Below are 22,629 nucleotides of genomic sequence, written 5' to 3' on the forward strand. Positions count from 1 at the left end.
AGTCAGGATAGGGGTCTCAGGGTAGACCTTTCCACCCCAGTCTGCTCTCCAGGTTTGCCCTGGCCTCTCCCTGATTGTACCCTTGGGTTTGAGGCATATTGTTTCTGTCTTCCTGCTTTCTGAACTCTATAGATCTGGAATCCTCCCTCGGTGGCAGTGCTGGCCCTGGTCTTCTGCCAGACCCATGCATCTCCTGAGCCTGTGGGTCTGGTATGTCTCAGCTGACTGACCTGGGGAAGGGCTAGAGCGGGACAGCCAGGCACTGGCATGCCTGTTTGTCCTTACTTCAGCCCTGTTGAATCTGGCAGGGCCCTAGTTCTTTCCAAACACGACTGCTGCCAGCCCAGTGCTGTGTGGCAAGGATTGGCTGTAGCCAAGTTTTGTAGAGCCAGTGGTGCTCCGGGTTGTTGTTTTTTTTTTTAATGTCCTTATAAAACCTTCAAAGTATGTACATTGGACTCTGTATCAGGGAATGTGTGATTTGTCACGATCACTTATAATCTAAGGCATTTTCATGGAGAGTCTCTAGACATCACTAACAAGAGCAAAGAGAACAGCTTATTTCTATGCAAGGGCAGACATCTTTTTCTGGGCCACACCTCTGCCCATCCCCCTCTCCTTTTCCCTAAGCAGCTGGGATTTGCAAAACCTTGCCTAGTCGCAAGCTGATGAGTCCAAAACTATTGGCCTATTTATGCTGAGTTCATGAGGAGTATGGTCACAGTGTTCTTAGGTAAAGTTGTGAAATGTAAATTCATTTTCAGGAATATTTGTAAAGGAGGGAGAATAAAAAGATATTTCTCACTATAACAGTCACCTCATATTAAAAAAGTTGATTGCATTAATTTTCTAAGTACGTCCATTGTTTTGCATGAAGTATATATAAAACCTCAGGTTTTGTTTTATAAGGACCCAATGGAGACCAGTAGATGCCAGAGGGCCCCGTCCCCCCTCCCCGCTTTCATTGAAGCTATTTAAGGAAGTGTTTATAGTTCCTGTAACTTTTACTTTCTCTCTTTCTCACAGAAGTATATTTTTCAGGAGGGAAGGCAGTTCATTAACAAGTCCTGATGTTGGAGACTTGGCCCTAGGCAAGACAGCAGAAACCACCCTGAGGGCAGCCTCTCCCCTCTCATCCCCACACACCTCTGCACGTGGGTGTGAGTGGTCCAGGGGCTAAACATCTGGCTCCCCACTGGCTCACCCTCTCCACCCCATCCCCCCACACCCTTTGCATGCTGCCTCTTTGTGTGAGGCCAGACTTTCCTCACACTCAGAATCTCCTGCCACTGCCTCCAGAGTGCCAGGTTACAGCCATGCCCTACTGCGCTTGGCTTCTGTTGGCTGTGTTGGGGACAGACATGATGTCTGCCCCCTGCCCTTTTATAGTGTAGGCATAAGCATCGTACTCTGGCCAGGAGTTGACTTTGCATTAGGGGGACAAATGCTTGAAGATTCACGTAAAGTAAAGGGAAGTATCTGTGGCGGCAGTTCAGGTTCCTCTCCCAGGTCAGTCCTTGTTTGTCTTTCCCGAGGTGTTCCTTAACTTGGAAGAATGCCCCCCGAATGCCCCCCAAGCTTAGGATCTGAGTGTATATTATTTTAGCTCTGAAGGCCAGCACTTTACTCTGCATCTCTCCTCTCTATCCTGTTCCTCCTCAGCAGGAAAATATTTTGTAACACCATTTTCGATATTGTTTGCCAATGAGTTTTGAAGAATAATGGACCCAATTAAGAAAGTTGGACTGGCTACATCTTAAAACAGTTTCTGAAAGCAATTTTAAGAACAATGGGTCCACAGCCCATTTTGTATATGATTTGCCTGTGATTCCAGGGGCCTGCAGACTCTGTTTATTATCCATGGGCTCCTTGTTAGGAATGTGGTCTCCTGAGCCGTAATAGAAAATGTCCAGGTTACTTGACAAGTTGGGAGTTGATAAATGAACTCCCATCAAGTGCATTTTTAGCAGGGAAGAAACGTATTTGCAGAGAGGAATTGAGGGTTGGAGTGAGGAGAGGAAATTAGAGATGTGTGCTAAGGGGCAGCCAGAGGACAGGAAGACCAACATGTGTCTTTCTGCAGACGCAGTAATGGGGATTTTGAGGGAATCTCTGAGATTATTAGCCTAATTACCCATTTTATTTAAACAGTGATCTGTGTTTGTGTGAATTTGGAAAATAACTTTAAATCACGCTACAGGAGCTTTGGTGAACGGCGGCTGGGACTGAAGCCGGGATCATTTTGCAAAGTGTAAAATTTAGCATATTCCCAACAGGTTGAAAGGAGTTGGGGGTGGGGTGGGGCAGGAAACCAGCAGCGCACACTTCAGGAAATGCTCGGCTGCCATCTCTGGGAGTCCTTTCCCACTGGAAGACCCTTTCTGAAGTGTGAGACACCTCCTGACTCCTCAAGAGAGAAGCCCAGGGTCAGAGATGGAGAACACACGGAGCCCTGTAGGGAGGAACTGAAGGAACATGTGTGTGCCTGCTGCCCCTGGGTTATGTAAGACACACATCCGACGTGGGTTGTGTAAGTTCTTACTGTACGTGGAGGTGAGAGAGAGCCAAACCTTAGTGTGTTCAGTAAGAAACAATGGCAGCTTCTCTGTCCTCACTAAATCCAGGGCCCGAGGCCCCTCTGGATAATGACTGTGGCACTGAGGAGTTCTCAGGCTAAGCTGCAAGACGATTTTTCCTGTTTGAAGATTTCTTCAATGCAGCCATCCTGCAGGCTTTTGTGACTGACTCTGCAGATCTCTGTGTGGTCGCGTCCAGCTACGGCATGTGAGGTAGCCAGTGAGCTATTTTAGGAACCTCATGTTTCTGTAATTTTTAATAAGCTCTTAGGGCTGCCTGACTCTTGATGTATCAGACTCCATTACATGCCATCTACCAGAGCACTGAGGAGTGACCAAAATTAGAATTCATACTTCAGATTAAAAAAATCCTTTGCTGATACTGATAAGAAGTTATTTATTAGTCTTTCCTAAACTCATCATTGCCAAAGCAAATTTATGCATATTCAGCCTGAAACAAGCAAGACTTAAAAAAAAAAAAAAAAAAAAAAGACCTCCGTTTCCTGTTGTAGTTTGAGGTTCTCTGATGCTCAGTTTGGGGCAAACTCCCCTTCAGGAGTTGGTGGAGAGTCTTCCTCCCAGTGTACAATGCGAAACCTCTTGCTGTTCCCAGTCTTCCTGTCCTAGACCAACTTGGGAGTTTGAGTGACTCAGCCTAGGGTCTAGATTGGCCAGGTTCTGCTGACTGTTGCTGCTCAGCTCCGCTGATAAGGACCTGTGCAGCAGGGGATGACGGGGGATTAACAAGCAGTTGCTAAGTGACAGCTCAGATGAGGCACACACTGGGCACACACTGGTGATTGCACCAACTGTGCAGAGGGTTGCTGGTAAGAAGGAATGAAATCAAGCTGAAGTTTTTCCCTGAACAAAATCAAGTGCAGAATGAATTAGAAGTATGAGTCCAGAAGGCTTGAGGCAGTGCAGATTGGGAGCGGAGTATGATACTTAGTCTGTGGTGACTGACTTGCTGGAAACACACTCTGGAAATAGATTTAGGGAAAGAACTCTAAAGTGTGCTCTGGGAAGGCCCCCATTTATGGAATTGGTTCAGTAGGCATACAGCTTTCAGGAATGCAGATGTGGATAGCTGACTGCCTCTGCCTGGTACCACATTTTGGGTGGTGTTTGAAGACATGGCCTACAGCAAGCAGTGGCCCCTCTGTCTACCTGCTGACTCAGTGCTTGACTCGTTATACCCAACAAGAGGAAACTCACTCCCATCCATGCACCTCTTCCTGTCTTTCTGTTTTCCGTCTTCTCAAGTGCTTTACGGTGGATAAGAAACTCTTGTTCATCAGCCTCCTCAGTACCTTCTGAATGCTGCCACTGAGACCTCCATCCGTGATCACTATGACTCAAGCACTGGCTCGGGAGGACCTCTGCTTCTGCCTGCCATGACTCTTAACAGCACCGGTTGATGAAAACATTCCAATGTCTAGAACACTCTCTCAAGAGTTTGGGCACAGAAAATAAAATGCATATTGCATATCAAGATGACTGTTCTTAAGTCTGATTTCCAAAACGTAACTTTTGACATAAAGAAGACTCAGAAAAGAAACTGCTAATCAGGGAGCGGGGTTCCGTTTTGGCCGCGAGATAATAGCGCCTGTGCTGTCTTTCTCAGACTGGCTAGTCACTTCCTTCAGGGCCATAGATGAGCCTTGAACGTTTACTTTTAAGGGTCATGTTCAGTCTTGATTTTGAAATAAAAATTTATCTGCAGTGTACATCACACACACACTCAATGATTTTAAAAATGCCTGTGGGTCTAAGAGCTAGTGGAATAAGAACTTGGTTGAGGGGCTGATTCTTAAGCCACCCTGAACGAAGGTGATGCCGAGAACCATACTGGTTGGCTTTGTTGACCTAACACAAAACTAGGCATATCGAAAAAGGGAATCACAATTGACAAAACACCCTGTGAGATTGTACTGTGGGACATTTTCTTAATTAGTGATAGGTGTGGAGGGTCTGGCTTGTTGTGGGTGGCTTCACCCCAGGACAGTGGTCCTGGGTTCTATAAGAAAGCAGGTTGAGCAAGACGAAAAGAGCAACCCAGTAAGCAGCATTCCTCCATGCCTCTGCATCATCCCTGCCCCCAGATTCCTGCCCCGTGTGAGTTCCTGATTTTGGCTTTGGCCAAACTGACTTTTCCGTTGAAATCTGTGAAGTTTGTGATCATATGCTTTATCACTGGATCCTTTCGTTTATACCCAAACAGGGCAGGTACTCCTGTACTGTTTACAGGCACTGTTTATAATCTGCACCGGAGAGAGGCTTCTTTCTCGGAGGAAGAAACATGGCCATTGAATCATGGGTTAGATTTTTACTTCATGGTTCAGAGATAATGTTAGGTTTTGTTTTAATCACAGGACATACTGGGGTATATCCTTCTGACTACCTGTTTAAAGTTACAAAGCCTGGAATCAAGAGCTGTGTGTGTGTGTGTGTGTGTGTGTGTGTGTGTGTGTGTGTGTGTGTGTGTCCATCCAGCAGGAAGCAGATTAACTCATGGGCCAGTAAACTACAATGGGACTAAAGGAAAAGGCCATGAGACCAATTAGCTGGTAGAAGGAGGTGTGGTACTTTCAAATCTCTTCAAAGACCACAAAAACCGTTTAAGCCTATACTATGAGAGTATGACACTTGGTTATTTACTGTATCACAAATTGTTATTGGTTTGGGGGAGGGATGGGCTCGTGAAGAGAATAAAGAAAATTAAGATGGTGCCACAAAGGAAGTTTTGCATGAATGAGAACAGTTGTTCATTTAAAGAGGCGGTGCCGGGTTGCTGGTAGGTTTAAAGACTGGAGTCCTGTGCTCGAGACCCCCCAGAGCCCCATCCTCAGTTGTCAGCAGTGTGCTTGGTGATGACTAGTCGATGCTCCTGCCTACCAATCCACAGGCTGGAGTGGAGGAATTTCTTCTGATGCTCTCTGCGGACTACCGCATGTCCTCCTTCCTGACTGCACAACGCCTGCCCTGGCTCCTCTTCGAAAGAGTGGTTCATTGGCAAGGCTGTCTCGGGCAAGCGTAGTGTCCTCTGCATAGTAACCAGGGCCCTGCAGTGGTGAGATCCCTGCCTCTTATCCCAGACTCTTTGGAATCTGACACACACAGGCCCTGGCACTGGTAGAACAGAATTCAGAAGAAGCAGAAAGCTTTCTTGAATTTTTACCAGCCTGCCCTACTTTAAGGCGTAGTGACTGGTCACAAATAGGAGATTGTGGGAAAGTGTATTGTAATCACCGTCCGCACAGGACAGTCTAAAACCTCCATCTACGTTGGTTGTTTAGTTACTGTTGCATACAGTTTTCCTTCACGTTGGGGTTGTATAGAGCTGTGGACTGAGGATGTCGCTCAGTCAGTTAGTGGGCTTCACAGCGGCCATTAAACGCTGGGTTTGAGGCACCACACTAAATTGGGCATGGCGGCACATGCAGGGAGGTAAAGGCAGGACTGGAAATTAAGGTCACCCTTGGCAACATAGAGACCAGCCTGGGATGTGGGGGACCCAGAGAGCTGCAGGAGGTAAATAAGTCGGGAATCCGTGTAGAGGACAGTGCTGGCCTCTATGTTGGCTTTACCGTTTGTTATGTTCAACTTAAAAGTCAGCTGAACTCTGGGACTATCAGAGTTTGTTCAACTTAAAAGTCAGCTGAACTCTGGGACTATCGGAGTTTTCAGAAGCCTGATGTCTTTGGTTCTCAGAGTCACAGAACTTAGAATTCCTGAACTTCTATGTTTTATCTTTTGTATCTGACAGGGTGTACGGAGATGAAGGGATGTCTGTTTTTAATCAAATCCCCACGGGGTGCTATCTGCTTTCTGTCTTGAGAAGCTTACCCCCTTGGTTCCCTTGTGGAAAGATTACACATCTTGAAATTGGGATTGAGAAATGTGCATGTTTCTAGCTTGAAAAATATGTCTCTTTTCAGGTGCTTGGATGATTGTAGGTAAATTCTACTCAGTTTGTAAAGTACATGGGTGTTGGTCTATGTCTATTATCTGACAATACTGATTTATAAGCCATACTCTCCCTTTAGGGGCTCATGGATTAATATATGATGCTTCACCTTAGAAGCTAATTAGAAAATGTATTAATTTAATATCTAATGATGCTTGCCATCTGTCAGGTTCTAAGCACAAGGGTTCTATTAGAGAAGAAAAGGTAGCACCTCCCCATACCCTCACCTAAGGTCAGACTCACATGTTCTGTAGCAGCAGATGGAAGTTCTAAGAGTTTCCTTGTATGCATCAGCTCTAGACTCTCAGTCTGTGTAAGGCCCATTCAGATTTCTTTTTCATGCTCGACTGTAATCTCTGTACTCCAGTGACTGAGGCGGGGGGGGGGGGGGGGGGATGTCAAAGATTCAAGGCCATCTTTGAATTACATAGTGAGTTCCAGTTTCAGCAAGGGCCACAGAGGTCCTACCTCAAAATCAAGTGGATGGAGCAACATTTCTAGTTTCTGTCCCATAGAAAGCTGGTGTTTGGGTAAACAGAGTGGCATACTACAGTTTAAAAAGCATTGAGAATTAGCTCTCAGAACTGGTTTCTGACCTATAAGTAGTTCTGACTAAAGGGCTAATTTTTGTCTTGGGAGTCTCTTTTTCCACATTTCCAAAGGGAAATAGAACATGGACCAGAGTACAGTTGTAAAAGTAGGATGTCAAAGGGATGCTGCAGCCAGACTATAGTTTCTCCATCAAAACAAAACCCAGACGCAAACATACCCTTAGTAGAAACAGACATTATCCTACAAGCTAGCCAGCACACTGTGTGAGGGGAGAACGATGTGCAGGCGCTCTGGATTCTTCAGTAGACAGCATTTCTAACAGTCAACTCTTTGTGAGGAGAAATAGGACCAATCACCCTCCCACGTCTGCTGCTTGAGTAGTTTATGTACAGCTGTTTTAGAGTGTGGCTGTTTGGTGAAACTGAGGTAGCCACAGGTTGGAGAGGTGGCTCAGCAGTTGGGAACATTGTACTTGCAGAGGACCCTGGTTCAGTTCCCAGCACCCACATGGTGACCCACAACCACCTGTAGTCCAGTGCTTCCTCTGCTTTTTATGGGCACCAGGGATGCCCGTGGTGCACATACATACATACAGACAAAACACTCACACAAATAAAAAAATATCTAAAGCAACAAAGGCTGAGGAATGGGTGGTGTCTGCTGCCACCCCCCAGGGTGTGCTAGCCAGACTTCAGGCTGTTGAGAATATCTTAGGTTGGCGTCACCTTAATCCAAATGGACAGCTACGTGATGCAGAAGAGGTTGCTGGAGATTAGTTCTTAACTGTCTTTAAGATCAGCAGTTGTCATCCACGTTCTGTAGAGCTCTGCTCCATAGCTGGTGAGCTGAGCAAATGCATTACTGCTAAGCCTTGCTATGTTTAGCCTGTCTCCCCAAACGTGAATGGTGAATCCCCAAAACACCTCTAAAAGGTTTTTGTTTCATTGCTGACTAACAAGCTCTCAGGGGTTGATGGTTTGTAGGAGATGGCAGGAGGTACAGAAGGTTCTGGTGGCTCCTGGAGTACTGTCCGCCATGGATGGACAGGAAGCAAGAACTGATGAGTTCTAGTCCAGTTTTAGCTGTTGTGAGGCTGAGCATCTTTGAATCCAAAGTACTAATTGCTCTAGACTATAAATCAAAGAGAGTTCTTTCATTGAATCTAGGAGATTGAAAACTAGCCCATTCCCCCCTCTTTGCGCGCGCTCGCTCTCTCTCTCTCTCTCTCTCTCTCTCTCTCTCTCTCTCTCTCTCTCTCTCTCCCCCTCCCTCCCTCCCTTCCTCCCTCCCTCCCTCCCTCTCTCCCTCCCTCCCTCCCTCCCTCTCTCCCTCCCTCCCTCCCTCCCTCTCTCCCTCCCTCTCCTTAAGAAACTTCCTAACTCCCTTGATTGATGAGTTTATTGCAGGCTTGTTTGTACATACTTACTTAGCAGCAGTGAGAGTTTCTGCTCTTTGTGTGTGTCCCTCCCTCAGAAATACAATACTGAGTATTTTAAATGAGTTGCTTTAATAGGGCAAGGACTAGATGGATCTGTGCTGTGTTGGTTCTTCTATTGGAGAATTAGTAATCTTTGCTATCAGCTTATTTATACACAACACAAACATGCACACAAACAATCTTACAAAGGGGTGAATCTAAGAGATCTAATAAGTGGCTCTCGTTCTAACTGCTTTCCAGTCCAGGAATTCTTAGTGAATAGCCAGGGAACCTGCCACACAAGAGGCTTAATAGACTCACAAGTGTTCTCGAGTATTAATGAGTCTTGAGAGTGGTCCTAATGGGTTGAGCCTCCTCATCTTTGTCCTGAGAGTCAGAGCAAGAATGGGGTCTGTGTGTGTGGTGTTTTGTTCTTAAAGAATTCATTCTGTGGCTTGGCAAGTCTGTGTAGGAGAGTGGCTTCCTCTGAAGCCTTTAGGGCTGGGGGAGGGGCAGTCCCCTCCTGTGACTAGTGCTTGTGTCAGTCACCGCCCCTCCCCCATCTCATGTAAAGGTTAAAGGTGTGTCCTTAACAAGTTGGCTGGTTTGGGGGCGTTTGGAAAATACTGTAGTGAAATAAAACTGCTTTTCTTCTTAAATGAGAACAATATGTTTGGAAGTCTACCAGTGCCAATAAATCTTAATCAGATTTATTAAGTTATAATTTGAAAACAACCAATTCAAGGATACAACTTGAGTTTTTTTGTTTTGTTTTGTTTTGTTTTTGTTGTTTTCTGAGATAAGGTTTCTCCAAGTAGCCCTGACTGTCCTTGAACTCCCTCTTTAGACCAGGCTGGCCTCCTACTCAAGAGATCCGCCTGCCTCCGCCTCCCATCTGATGGGATAAAGGCCTGTGCCGCCACTCAGGATACAGCTTGAGTTCTGAAAAGTACAAAGTGGTGTAACTAAGGTTACCGTTATGATGTAAACATCGCAAACATGTCTGTCTGTCTGTTTGGCTGGCGTCACTGCCCTCCTGCTGCCCTGAGACTGGCAGCTGAGGTGTACCTTTCTAGAATTTCACACAAATGGAGTCATGCTCTGTGTAGCTGTTTGTGGTAACAATTTTCACTCAGTCTGGAGCGTTTGAGATTCTTGCATGCCCTTTATTGGTAGATCATTCTTAATGGCTAAGAAGTCTGCCATCTTAGACATTCCATTACATAACTCACCAGTATGCTCTGTCCATCCCTCAGTAGATGGGCATCGGACTAGGTTGGAGCTTTTTATCGATCGCTATGAGTAAGTTCCCATGAACACTTCTGGATGTGTATTCACTTGGGGGAAATAACCTCTGGCTGTAAGATTGCTGTGCTATAGACACAGCATGTGTTCTTGAGATACCTCCAGCCTCTTCCAGAGTGGATTTTACCTTCCACCAGCAGTGCCAACTGTGCCCTGCAGTCTTTCCACACTCACTGTGCTCAGAGCAGTCCTCTGTCCAGTGGAGTGTTTGGAACATCTGCTTAATATCTGTTAAATGTCTTTAAACTGTTCATTGTATGTCTGAGGACAGTTTGTGGGAGTTAGTTCTCTCCTCTGTGGTTCCAGAGGTGACCTCTGGGACATTAGCCTTGGCTACAGGCACTGAGCCGTGTTGATGACCTGCTTTTTATATTTTTATTTGTAGTTTATGTTCCCTCCTTACAACCTTTCTTTTACCTTTCTTCTTGTTGTTGTCCTGAGGAAGAGTCTCTATGTGACTCAGACTGGCATTGAACTTCATTCCTTTGGTCTCAGCCTTCCAGTTGCTTGGCTTATGTAAATCTTAAAGCCTTTAAAAAATGGTTTTGGTTCACATGATTTTAGTTATTAGGAATTCATTATTCCTTATTTTGAACACCAATTATTTTTGTCAAAAGTAAGTTTTTGTCCTGTTGGTCTGAAGATCTGTTCTGTTATTGTTTTGAATTTTGAAGTAGGCTCTCATGTAGCCCAGCTATCCAGAGTGTGGTCTTGAACTCTTGATTCTCCTGCTTCTGCCCCCCCACCCCACATACAAGTGCTGGGCTTTAAGGCTCATACCATCAACCCTGGCTTGCTTGTTCATTTTTAACTTTTTGAAGAACAAACTTTAGGTTCTGTCTCGGTAATGCTTTGTTGTTCTGTTTTAGAAATAGTCACAGTTTTAATTTTTCCAAATACTTTTAGCTCTTAAATGTGTTTGCTCCATTTGGAGCTGATTTTAATATTTAAATAAGAGTCTGGATTTACCTATCAGGTAAACTTTATATATATATATATATATAGTATAGATAATTATTGTTTTGTGTGCACTTGTGTGGATGTAGGTCTGGGTACAACACTTGTGCTCCACAGCAAGTATGTGTGTGTGTATGGGTGGGGGGAGGGGGCGGTGTGTGTGTGGGTGGGGGGAGGGGCAGTGTGTGTGTGTGTAGGTCAGAGAGTAACTTTCGGAAGTGGGTTCATCTGGGGACTGGAACTCAGGTTGCCAGGCTTGGCAGCAGTACTGTTCCCCGATGAAGCATCTCACTGGCCTAGAACTTTATATTTTCATGCCTTTGTACATATTATTTGAAAATTGTCATTTCCAGTTATTGGACCATCCGTGCCATGTATATAACAGATACAGCACTGCTGTTTACTTAGTTTCTTTGGTAGTGAATTCTGATAGCTCTCATTTTTAAAGGAATTATTCTGTATTGCGTGTTACCAAGTTTATAGGCATAGAGAGCCCGGTGTGGCAGCACACACCTTTGCTCTCAGCTCAAGGGAGACAGAGGCAGGTGGATCTCTGAATTCAATGCCAACCTGGTCTACTGAGTGAGTGGAGAGAAAGGACACTGGTATTATCTTGGGCTTTTAGAACTTTAAAGCCCACCTCCAGTGACATACTTCCTTTAATAGGGCCACACCTACCCCAACAAGGACACACTTCTGAATGCCACACTCCTAAGCATTCAAATATGTGAGCCTCTGGGGGCCATTTCTAGTCAAACTACTAGAACCATCATCACTATATCACTGTTGTCAGACCGGAACGTCCTCAGCCGCCTAGGTGTAGTGTTACTGGCCTGCACCACCGTCCCTGCTCTTGGCTGTGGGTTTGCCATGCTGGGGGATCCAAGTCAGTCCTTGTAAGTGCTGAGTAAACTCTTGTCACGTACACCTTCAGCAAGCTTGTTTGTTCTTTTGCATCCAGTTCAAAACGTCTTTAACCCATGAACTTTCTCAGAAGTGAATTATTTAATTTCTGTTTGGAGAGTTTTCCAGATACCTTTTAGTCTTGTTTTCTAGCTAACGTATTTTATGGTTAAAGGACTTACTTGTGTCAGGTGGTAGTGGCACACAACGTTGGTGGATCTTTGAGTTCCAGGCCAGCCTGATCTCCACATCCTCCTTAGCCCAGGCTGGCCTCATGTGCCATGTGGTCAAGTCTGACATTCATGCTACTAATCCTCCTGCCTCCACCTGCAGACTGTTGGGATTAAAGCCATGGCCCACTACCCCAGCACTGAATTCTCAGATTCATTTGTCTGAAAAGAGTCCTTTGTTGAGACGGGGCTTTGCTTTACAGCCCGGGCTGGCCTCAGGCCAGCTGTGGTCCTCCCCACTCTGTCCCTGAGCATGGGGCTTACGAGTGTAGTTATTTTCATCTCTGAAAGACATTGTGCTTTGAATTGATGTCTGGCTTGATGGCTTTAGGGATGGATGTTCCTCTGATCGCTTTCAATTTACACAGTCTCTGCTAGGTTTTTGTTGGTTTTTGCTGTTGTTTTTATGGTGTCTGTAATTTTCCTTATATTTGTCTTAGTTGGGAGTTAACTGAATTCCTGGATCTGAAGGTGAATAGTTTTAGAGAAACTTTAAAATGTAGTCATCTTTTGTGTTCCACTTTTGGGCCCCATAATAATTGCTCAGCAGTGTATGTTCCCTTGCAGAGACCTGGGTCCAGTTCCCAGCACCACGTGACGGTTAATCTTAGGGAGATCCATGCCATATCCTGACATCTGCAGGTACCAGGCCTCTGCTTAGTGCACAGGCACACACAAGGGTGACTGCTCACACCCATACATTCATTTCTGAAAGTATATTGTAAAATGCATCTTATCGGTTGGAGGACATTCGCATTGTTTCTGTGTTTTGACTGTTACTAATCCTATGTTTGCTGCAGCGTTATGGAAGTGGTTTGGGGTATATGACGAGAGTGGGGTTGCCGGTTGATACGAGAATACTCTGGATCCTTGCTGCATTGTTTTTGTTTTTAGGAATCAGGCCCTGCGTTGCCTGTTGTACAAGGTTCCTTCCTACATTTTCCCTCACTCGGTATTTTTAATCCACCCTTGATAGGGAGAATCCCTTCAAAGTGTGAAGTCAGTGTTGAATTCTGCTGCGATATTGATTCTGTACAGCAGGGCCCACCGTGGGAGGAGGAAGGCAGCTGTGTGGCGGAGAGGCTGAGCGGCCGAGTCTTCACACTGCTTTGCTTCTGACGAAGGGTGTTTGAGATACGAAGAGGCAACACCTGAGTATCCAGTATTGATTTATTGCTCCCCATTTGTTTAGTCATCCGAGAAATGTTTATTAAGCACCCGAGTGCTTCGTGTCCTCAGACGGTCCTCCTCTCTGTCACGGCTTTTTAGCAGTTGGACTATGACAAACACAAGAAAAATGGTTTTGCTTTTCTGGTTACAAAGCTGGGATTTTTTAGACTCTTCTCTCTGTCCCTAGCCATCTGACTTATTCTGTTAGAGGATAATCAGTCATTTGTATGTAAAAATGAAGACCCGAGATTAGTTTTTGTATGCAAGTGTGCTGTGGCACACTTAGGTGCAGCTTGGCTCAGTGTGCCCCACAACCAGCACCTGCACCCGATGAGCCGTCTTACCAGTCCTGTTTTTTTTTTTTTAATTACTAAAAATAATAAGTGGGCAGAAGCATACTTGCCCCACTTTTGAGACAAATCTTCCTGTACTGTGTTGCAGTAGGAAGCTAATTCCCCTGACTAAGAACAAAGAGCTAGGCCTACCTAAGACCCACAGTACATCGCCGCATCTGAAGTCATGAGGGTGATTAATAGCCCATGAGAGCTTTAATTTGGCACGTCTTACTCTTAAGTTTCCCTTAAGCTCGGTTGTAAAGTCTGACAAATAAGTCTTCTGTGTGCCAAGCTCAGAGCCTGGTACCACCCTCTCTAGGCTTCGTCTCCTACAGACTAGATTTGCAGGGTAGGGCTGGCTTGCCTGGAGTCAAAGGGTGTCTCCACGAGTCTTTCTTTGTGCCTAGTTAAATAATGTGCCATCTAGGAGTGTGCCTCATTCTGCAAACCATGTTTTTAACAGAGACCTCTGTTAGACCTTTAGGTTAATATAGCCTTTGATTATAATTTCTGGGTCAGAAAAACAGGCTGTTCTTGTATTGAGAAACTCAGAAGCACACTGGGCCATTAACTTACCCCTGCCTTAGAGGCCTTGAGATGCTGTCGTGCACCTGTTGATTTTTGTGTGTGTGGCGTATTTGCCCTTAACTTTTGAATAGCACGTGGCAGTTGGTGTTGCTCTGTGCTTTTCCTTAAACAGGAGGATTTCTTCAGGAGAAAAATGAATTGATGATGGTGTCATTTTATTCTGTGTGGGATACAGAGATTTTTCCCTAAAAGCAGAAGTGTCCTGCTTTGTGCAAGGCAGTTCTGTGTGCTTTCTCCTGTGGTTCCTGATTGGTGGTAGGGCCCGGACATGAAGACTTAGGTGAGAGCATGGCGCTTTTCTGATGGAGCTGGGTCGTTTGTGTGGTAGGAGACCACAGGAGTTTTCAATGCTGAGGACCAGAAGAACCTCAAGGTGTTATTTATTGTGGAAAGAAATAGTGATTTGTTCCTCAGCCAGAGCAGCTGCCACCGGCAGCGTATTGCTTAAAGACTTCACGTTGTAATTTTTAGTCTGGGGTGGGAGTCAGGAGAACCATGGTGGTGTAAAAGTTTTTTACTTGACCCAGAAGTTATTTGATACAGGCCTAATGGATACTCTCACTGTGTGGTGTTTAGTTCTCACCCTCAGGACTCTGCCTACAGCCTTGAAATGTATTTCTTGGCTTTTCAAACGAATGACAAGTAAAAAGATTAATATGCCTATTCAGATGTTTTATTCATACTTCCAAAAGGAATTTTGAGGATAAACCAATGTTTCAATTGTTAAGGTTGGATTATTTTGTTTGGATAGAGAACCTATGTTCTTGTGAAATTAGGTTTATGAAATTGGATTGGAAAAAATAGAGTATATAATTGGGTACATCCTGTACTACTTAATCACCAAACTGGTGTAATGGCCATTAGCACTTGGGAGCCAGGCTGGTATACCCTTGCCCTGCCTGAAAAACCAGGAGTTCCAGTGAGGGAGAGTAGTTCCTCCAGGTACCGGTCACCCTGGTGACTCTGGGTGCTTTTTGCTCCTGGGTTGCCTTGCTGGCTGCTTGCAGTTTTGAGTCACAAGACCTCATGTGTCATTAGGTCAAGCCAAGGGCTTCCTTGGTCATTGCTAAGGCCATGGCTGTAGGCACAGTTCAAAATGTAATGCACAAGGCAGCATCCAGGAGAAGTTTATTGTGCTTACAGTACAGGCTGTACATCAGCTACTGCAGTTAAAAAAATCTAGGAGGGAACCTTTGACCCCATTGATAAGTTTTCTTCAGCCCAGCACATACCTCTTAGAAGTTAATGGTAGGGCAACAGGCTGAGACAGGAAACCCAAACAGAGGGCCAAAGTCTGGGTTCATGCGGGCCTGACCTCATCCCCCCCCCAACACACAGGGTCTCACTCTGTACCTCTGGTTGTCCAAGAACTCACTCTGTAGACCAGGCTGGCTTCAAACTCACAGAGCTCTGCCTGCGCCTGAGATTAAAGGCATGCACCAGCTCCCAACTTCGGAGAGACACTTGTTCCTTTGCCAATCCCGATCTGTAGTTTTGGTTTGAGGTCCAGCCTCGGGTCTCCGTCCTTTGTACTGTGCCAGCTTTGATGTCTCTTATGTAATGCTGCCCAGTAGCCATCGGCATGGAATTAAAGTGTCACTTATCAGCTTGTGACCTTGGACAAGTCAGTCTCTTTGGCACCTCCTAACCCCCCTCTTAAATAGCATGGAGACAGAGCTATCTTCCTATATTAGAAGGTTCATGGTTGGAGTAAAAAGGTGATTGTGGTTATAAAGTTGGTGGCATGAAGCCTGGCGAATTATAACCTCCCATAAACGTCAGCTGCTGCTATTAGGTGATGACAAGGGTGTGCTAGGTGGGTAATTAGCCTTTTCTCTTCCCACTTGATTGTCAACAACTAGAGGGCAGGACCTTTGTGTACCAATTAGATCTCCCCCTCCCCCATGTGAGGCTGCCTACAGAGTCACTCCCTGTCAGGAGGTACTGCAAACTTGCTCTGACCCACTTTAGTCTTTCTGCATGGGGCCCCAGGCTGCTTGGCCGGATGCTCTAAGGACCTTCCGCAGCAGAAGTGCTGGGATTCTCAACTTCATCTCATTTCTGAGGTGCAGTTTGACGCAGTGGGTTGGCATTTCTGAGATCCTGAGTTCTGGAGTCTCACATCTCTGGTCTGATTCAGACAGGCCTTGGATTCCATTCTCCTTCCCCGTAAATTGGGACAGAGGCAGCATCAGCTCTACATAGGAGCTGCTGGATTTTCTCCTGCCCTGGTTTTCTGCAAGAGAGTCTCTCTCTTCTCTTCCACAACCCTACCCTGGACGGCAAGCCTCTTGGTTACTCATGTTCTTGAAGAGTGTTCTTTTTTGGAGCATAGCTAAATTCACACCAAAGATTTACTAGTTAGAAACTACAGGTCTTCGTTTTCAGAATATGGAATCTTTCCCCCCCCCTTTTTATTTATTATTTTCTTATATGTTACATTCAAACTGTGGTCATGCACCTTCCTTTTTCCCTAGTTCTGTCCCCCTCCCCTGCCCCTTTCCCCTAACTATATATACCCCCTCCTCCCATCAGAAAAGAGCAGGCCTCTCAGGGTCATCAACCAAGTACAGCACACCAAGCTCCAGTAAGACCAGGTATATATTCTCATATCAAGGCTAGACGAGGCAGCCCTGTAGGAGGAAAAGGGCAGTATGCAGAACCTCCAGAGAGGGAATTCAGTGGAATCATAAGCCAGTGACTCTGGGTGGATGGGTGGGGGGGCTGCAGTTTTGTCCCCGGGGTCATTGGAAGCTGGCAGCCACACTGATGAGTAGGAAGAGGTGACAGACAGCTCTGAAGTACAGTGCACGGTATCCACGGTCAGCCCAGCAGCAGTTACCCACGCAGCAAGTTCCAGACCAGCCAAGGTTTCGTAGTGAGAGTCCGTCTCCCAAATAAGTACACGTCAGCAACCTAGAGACTGAGGAACTACTGCAGGTGCTGCAGGTATGGCCAGAAGCACAACGGGTGATGTTTATAATTCCTAACTGGCCCTGCAGTGCTTACAGGCTGCAGTGCCCGGGTGTAATGAGAAGAGGCCTCCAGAGTTTAGCCTCGGGCTCCATGCAGGTCTGTCTCTGCTACATACTGGGAGCCGGCTATAATTCAGGAATCAGACACCTACTCCATGTTTGGGGCAGAAGGAGTTGTTGAAAGTACATGTTCTGTTGGAGAGGAAGTTGTCCATCCTTGTGAGGACTGCTGGATGTCTTAAATCAGGAGTAGGTGACACTCACCTCTGCAGTTTCCCTGGAGAACCATGTGGGTTTGCTTGAGTTCAGTTCTAACCCCCACTACTTTGCTGCCCCCTCCCTTTTAACATCTCTGCTTCTTTTGATTTCATATTATTTTCTTGTTCTCCTTGCCATTCTCACTGCTCTCCCACACCGAGGGACGCCTAGGAGGCAGGGGGTGCTTCCTGGCTCCCCACCCTGTTGCTGTGAGAATCTTACACTTGCCACAGATCCCATGTGGGTCTGTGTGTCTTTCTTGCTTCCTCTGAGTAAGCGTGGCAACAACAGCAGGCGCAGATTAAACTTTTCACACTGTCTGATGTCGGTGAGCACTGGGGCACCTGGGAGCTGTCGCTGTCATTTGGATATTCTTTAGAAGATTGAACATAAGATCCTTTTAACAAGATTGGAAGTATTCCCCTTCTTGAGTGGTAATAGAACCAGCAGGAGGGAGAAGGCGCAGAAAGCAGGCTGGGTTGCGGGGTGGTGTGTCTACCCCAGTTCTGTGGCCGTCTTCGGTATCCTGGAGGGCTGGAATATGCTCAGAAACCTACCAGAATGTTTCAGTATTTTGTGTGAGTACACACGTGCGTGAGTGTGTATGCATGCTGACAGAGATTAGAAGACAACTTGGCAGTTTCTTTGGGTTCCAGGGATCTGTTTTTCGGGCTTGCAGCCAGTGCCTGTACCCATTGAGCTTTCTAGCCAGCACCAGGATCTGGTTTTAGCATTTGAGGTTGGGAAGGGCTCTGACGGAAGTCCCAGGCCAGCTCCTGGGAAGTGGCAGACATGAAGAGCCTCACATGTTTTGGAGCCTTCTCTGGTCAAGTATGAGCTAGCCTCTTGATTTCTGGGTCAGTGGCGACTTGGTAAGAGCTACAGGATGTTCTGTGAGTAAGTAGAAATACTTGGGCAGGTTGGTTTTAGGGGAGCCATCTGTACAAGCAACCCTTTCCTTCTTGGTTTTCCACCTTCTCCATCTGTGCCCCCACATTGTCTCAGGCTTAAGACTGACAGGCTCTGGCATGGCTCCTCTGGGGCCATCGACTTGGCTCCTTTAGCACTGGAAAAGCCTGCCTTTTCCCTGCAGTGAGCTCTGTCACACTTTCTGTTCTTAGGCATTTGTTTTTATGGCTCTTCTACTGGACTGAAATTACATTCTTCTTTTCAGGGAGACGGAAAACAAAACAAAACATGCCCATGATTTCGGTGGAAAATGCCACTGAAGTTGTATCAAAGGACATGCCATGTCGGTCTGTTCCCCTGAGGGGTAAATAATCACAACTATTAGATGGCTGGGGGGGGGGGGCAGCCGATCGTGGCGCTCAGCTGGGCATTACAGCAAGCGTCTGCCTCTGCTTGATGCCGGTTCTCTGCGGTTGTTTCCTCTGGTTGACACAATGGGTTCTTTCCCCAGTCTGAAGAATAAAGAACCAGGAAGGTTTTATTCTCTGTTAACGAGATTTAGAAGTGATAAAGAAAGACAGTATCCTTGGGTGAAATAGCTAAAGTTGTTGGGCAGCTTGCAGTGATTGCTGCCTCCGAGATTCTGGCGTCTGGATTATAGTCAGACTGATGTAGACTTCATAACATAGTGTGAGCATCGGTGTTCCATGTCCCCACTAACCAACCCAGCAGTGGAAATGGGAGTTCCGTGTTCTCCATGGATCTGCTAACGTTTTGAGGATGCTTTAGGGGAGAAATTATTTCACTGACTTGGGGACTGACATCCAAGTTTGTATCCCCCAAGTCCTGGAGAGCAAGCCAGTAAGCAGCACCCTTACTTGATGAGAGTAAGCGCTGAAAGGCAGAACCAGACTGAGAAGGTACAGTCCAGGAGAGTCACCAGGAGTTTGTTCCTTTGCAGAGCAGCAGTCTTGATGCTCATGCATTCTTGGATGCCAATTGATAGGGTTTCTCCGAGCCCAGAGCAGGGAGGCCTTCTAGCCTGGGGCCAGTTGGGCAGGGGAGGGAGTAAGGTGTGTGTGTCCTAGGCTGGTTGCTTTGAGTGCTGTCTGGTAATTTAGAAATGAAGAGCAAAGGATCAGAAACTTCTGGTAGACTGTTTTCAGCCTAAACCTGTCTTCACACCCTCACACTGACATGGCCACACTGGTCAGGGTTCTCCTGTGTGTCTGCTGTGGTATGGGCTGGTGGCCTGGGCAGAAAAGCAAGGGCAGACACTGGGTAGTTCATGGATGTCCGGTTGCTAGAGGTTTGGGGGAGGGACTGGGAACAGATTAAATAGTGTCTCACCATTGAGTTTGGTCACACCTCTTCTTCAAGTCAGCTTGCTGCATTCAGGGCACGAAGTGAGACACTCCAAGCAGACAACCCCCCCCCCCCCCTGCAGCCAGGGAGGAAGGGGCAGCACTGCCTAGGGGTGGGTGGGAAGGACACCTTTTTCCTCCCTCCCTAGGTGTTGACAGTTCCAGTGTTGTCTGGCAGCTGCTGGCCTTTGGACCAGAGAGGTCCTTTTGCCTCAGGTCAGGTGGTGGGGAATAGTTGGGGCTCTGGACTCTGACCCAGAGTGCAGGGAGAGCTTGTGTCCTTTACAGGACCTTGAACATGTCCTGTAACTTACTCTCTGCCTCCATCTCTCACTGGTAAAATCCGAATTAAGGATTGAGTGGGGGTTGTGTGCAGTTAAAAGAAAGGCTGTACAGTTGTCTGGTGGGTGCCCTCTTCCCGTGGGTCTAAGGCCAGCCACAGAGAGGCCTGGTGGGTGATAGTTTGGGTGTCAGTTTCAGGAGATTTCTTGGTTTCTTTTGCGGCTGTCACAGGTAAGCAGCCATTGGATTCACAAGTCAAAGGTGCTGAACGAAGCAAATGCTGTCTTTTCAGAAGGGTTGGGAGGAAGCAGAAGCTGTAGTTGGGTAACACAGAGCAGAACTTCTTCTTCAGGTTATTGCTTCATAGTCTTTAAATGCCCTTCTTCTGGGAGGTGCTCACTTTCCAATAGGGTTTGCCGAGCTGCTTTTCCTTCATGATTAAAGTAGTGTTAGTCTTTCAGTACTTCTGATAGGAACTCAGTTGATAAACCAGTGAAAAGACTTTCTTACCCAGAAAGCTCTGTGGGATTTTGGATTCAGATGTATTTGTGTGGCTATATAAATTCTTCCTCACGGCCATTGATACATCAGAGGCCTTGTAGTCCTTCCTAGAAGGTATTAAATTTTACCAGCATGGTAAACTCTTTTATATTATATTGTTCTAAACCCTTGCTTCTTTTTTTTTTTTTTTCTCCCCTTGCCACCAAAATCATTGTATTCTTTCTTAAGGAATCATTACCCCAAACTGCTGCTAACTTACTAGAACGCAGAAAGCAATCTTGACTAGTGTGATCTTTTATGTTTCCATTGGAGAGGGGTTTTTTGGTTACTTTTAAACCTACGTGCACATGCTTCTATGACTGGTTGGTAGATTACAGGATCTCATCCAAGTAGACCCTCAATTTTTCAATCTTCCTGCCTCTGTCTCCTGAGTGCTTAGGATCACAGGTAGAACCGCCATGTCTGGCTTAGACCTTTTAATGACATTCTTACTAAAATCACAAAATAGTGCAACTTAAAGTAATTCTGGATTCTACTTTGTTGTCATGAGCCTTCACTATTTTCTAAATATCTGCTCTTCAGAAGGCTGTGGGGGGTACAGTGCTCACCTCCATCCATTCTGACTTCGTAGAAAGTACCCCTGTCCTGTTCTGGCTGCCTAGGGTAGAGTTTTGTTTTCCTCAGGACCTTAAAGGGTTTTCCACTTCCAGCCCCACAAAACTATGAGCAGTTTCAGGGTTTGTCCTTCTCAGTAGTTTTCAGGGAAGGAAGAGGCAGGAGATGGGCACACATTGAAGATAAACTGTGTGCGTCTGGATTTTCCTACATTTGTAAAGCTTATCCTATAATCCTTTAAAGGAAACATTTCCCCACCCCCACCCTCAGTCCCCCCACCTTCCATCCCCCCTCCCCCAAACCCAAAGGCATAAAACATGAGAAACCCCTTATGTGGTTTCCTCGGGCTGTTAAGGAATAAAGTAGCACTTGTCTTTAGACACCTGTCAGAGGAGTTGATAATCACCCTGTGAAGTTTGGGATCTGCCTGAAGAGCCTTCCAGACCCGTGTCCTGCATTTCCTTCTTTGCTGTTCCTGCAGCAGTGTTCTTCTGCCTTGCCTGTGGGCCCTGGGTCCAGTTGCTGTCCTTCCTGCCAGATTTCTGCAGAGGAAACAGCTCAGGGTTCTTAAAAAGTGGATCTGGTGGAGTCACTGCTTTACTGCCCATCTGACATTATGCAAAATAGTCTGAAAAATATGAAGTAGAGACAGAAAAGAAAGTTAGATCTAGCATTTGTTCAGTGAGCTGGCTCAGAAGCAAATGTTGTGCCATTGAAAATGACTTTTTATTTGAAGCACTCCCGTCTCACAGCACCAACTCTGCTTTTGACAGGACTTGGTTGTCCCAGCAATTTCCCTCTCCCAGGTCTCAGAAGCAAGGTGTTACTGTATTAGCTGTTTGACAGTTTCAATGTATAAGTATATTTTGAGCTTCCTTAAAACATTCAAGGATAACACAAAGCTTTTGGGTATAAAAAGGCTATCAAGATTTGCCCCATATGCTTAAACCCCCACCTCTTGTTGTTTTTCCTTTATCATGGATTTTAAATTAAAGTAAATGTTAGGCCTGAGTTACTTTATCTGAATTATGTGCACATTGAAAAAAATGGCTATATTTTTTAGTGGTCACATTGCCATTTAACAACTACCCATAGTTACTTTTTTAATGTGTATAATGTAATATCTAATAATTTTAAAGTCAAATTTGGGCCAGAAATGGTGATGTGTGCCTTTAAACCAGCACTCAGGAGGCAGAGTCAAGAGGATGTCTCTGAGTTTGAGACTAGCTTGGTCTTTGGTGTACATAGTAGGTTCTAGGCCATCCAGAACTAGATAGTGAGACTCTGCCTCAAGAAAAATATATACATTTTTTTTGTGTGTGTGTTTTTGAGACAGAGCCTTTCTGTATTGTTCTGGCTGTCCTGGAAGTCCCCCAAACAGGCTGGCCTCAAACTCACAGAGGCCAACCTTCATCTGCCTCCGAAATGCTGAGATTAAAGGTGTACACCACTACACCTGGACAAAAAAATACCGTAAAGTTTGTTTGTTAATCACACCAGTTTAAAGGAAAAGGATTAAAGGCCACTTTTGGTGCAGGAAACTTATCTCTCTCCTCATCAAGAACAATTCCCAGCTACATGCCCGCCTTCCCTCTTTGCCACGCCATTGACGGGTTTCAGAAAGCAGGTTAGTTGTCCTGCAGAATGCCCCACATTCTGGATGGATCTGTTTTCTTGTGTGGTGATTATGTTTCTCTCTCACCTGAGTTTCCTGACACTAGGCAT

At 45.9% G+C, this 22,629-nt stretch overlaps 1 protein-coding gene across 2 annotated transcripts in view; it reads left to right on the forward strand.

The window, feature by feature from the left end:
• Window positions 1-22,629, forward strand: part of FOXO3 (forkhead box O3) — a 91,924-nt gene that overhangs the window by 27,914 nt on the left and 41,381 nt on the right. The window contains exon 1 of one of the 2 annotated variants that reach the window (XM_080937980.1): window positions 18,077-18,126. The exons of the other annotated variant lie outside the window; for it this stretch is intronic. The gene's annotated coding sequence lies outside the window, so the exon portion shown is untranslated. Of the gene's footprint in view, window positions 1-18,076; window positions 18,127-22,629 lie in introns of those variants that run through there. 2 annotated transcript variants of the gene reach the window in all.

Source organism: Micromys minutus, assembly GCF_963924665.1.
Source record: "Micromys minutus genome assembly, chromosome: 25".
Classification (NCBI taxonomy): domain Eukaryota; kingdom Metazoa; phylum Chordata; class Mammalia; order Rodentia; family Muridae; genus Micromys; species Micromys minutus.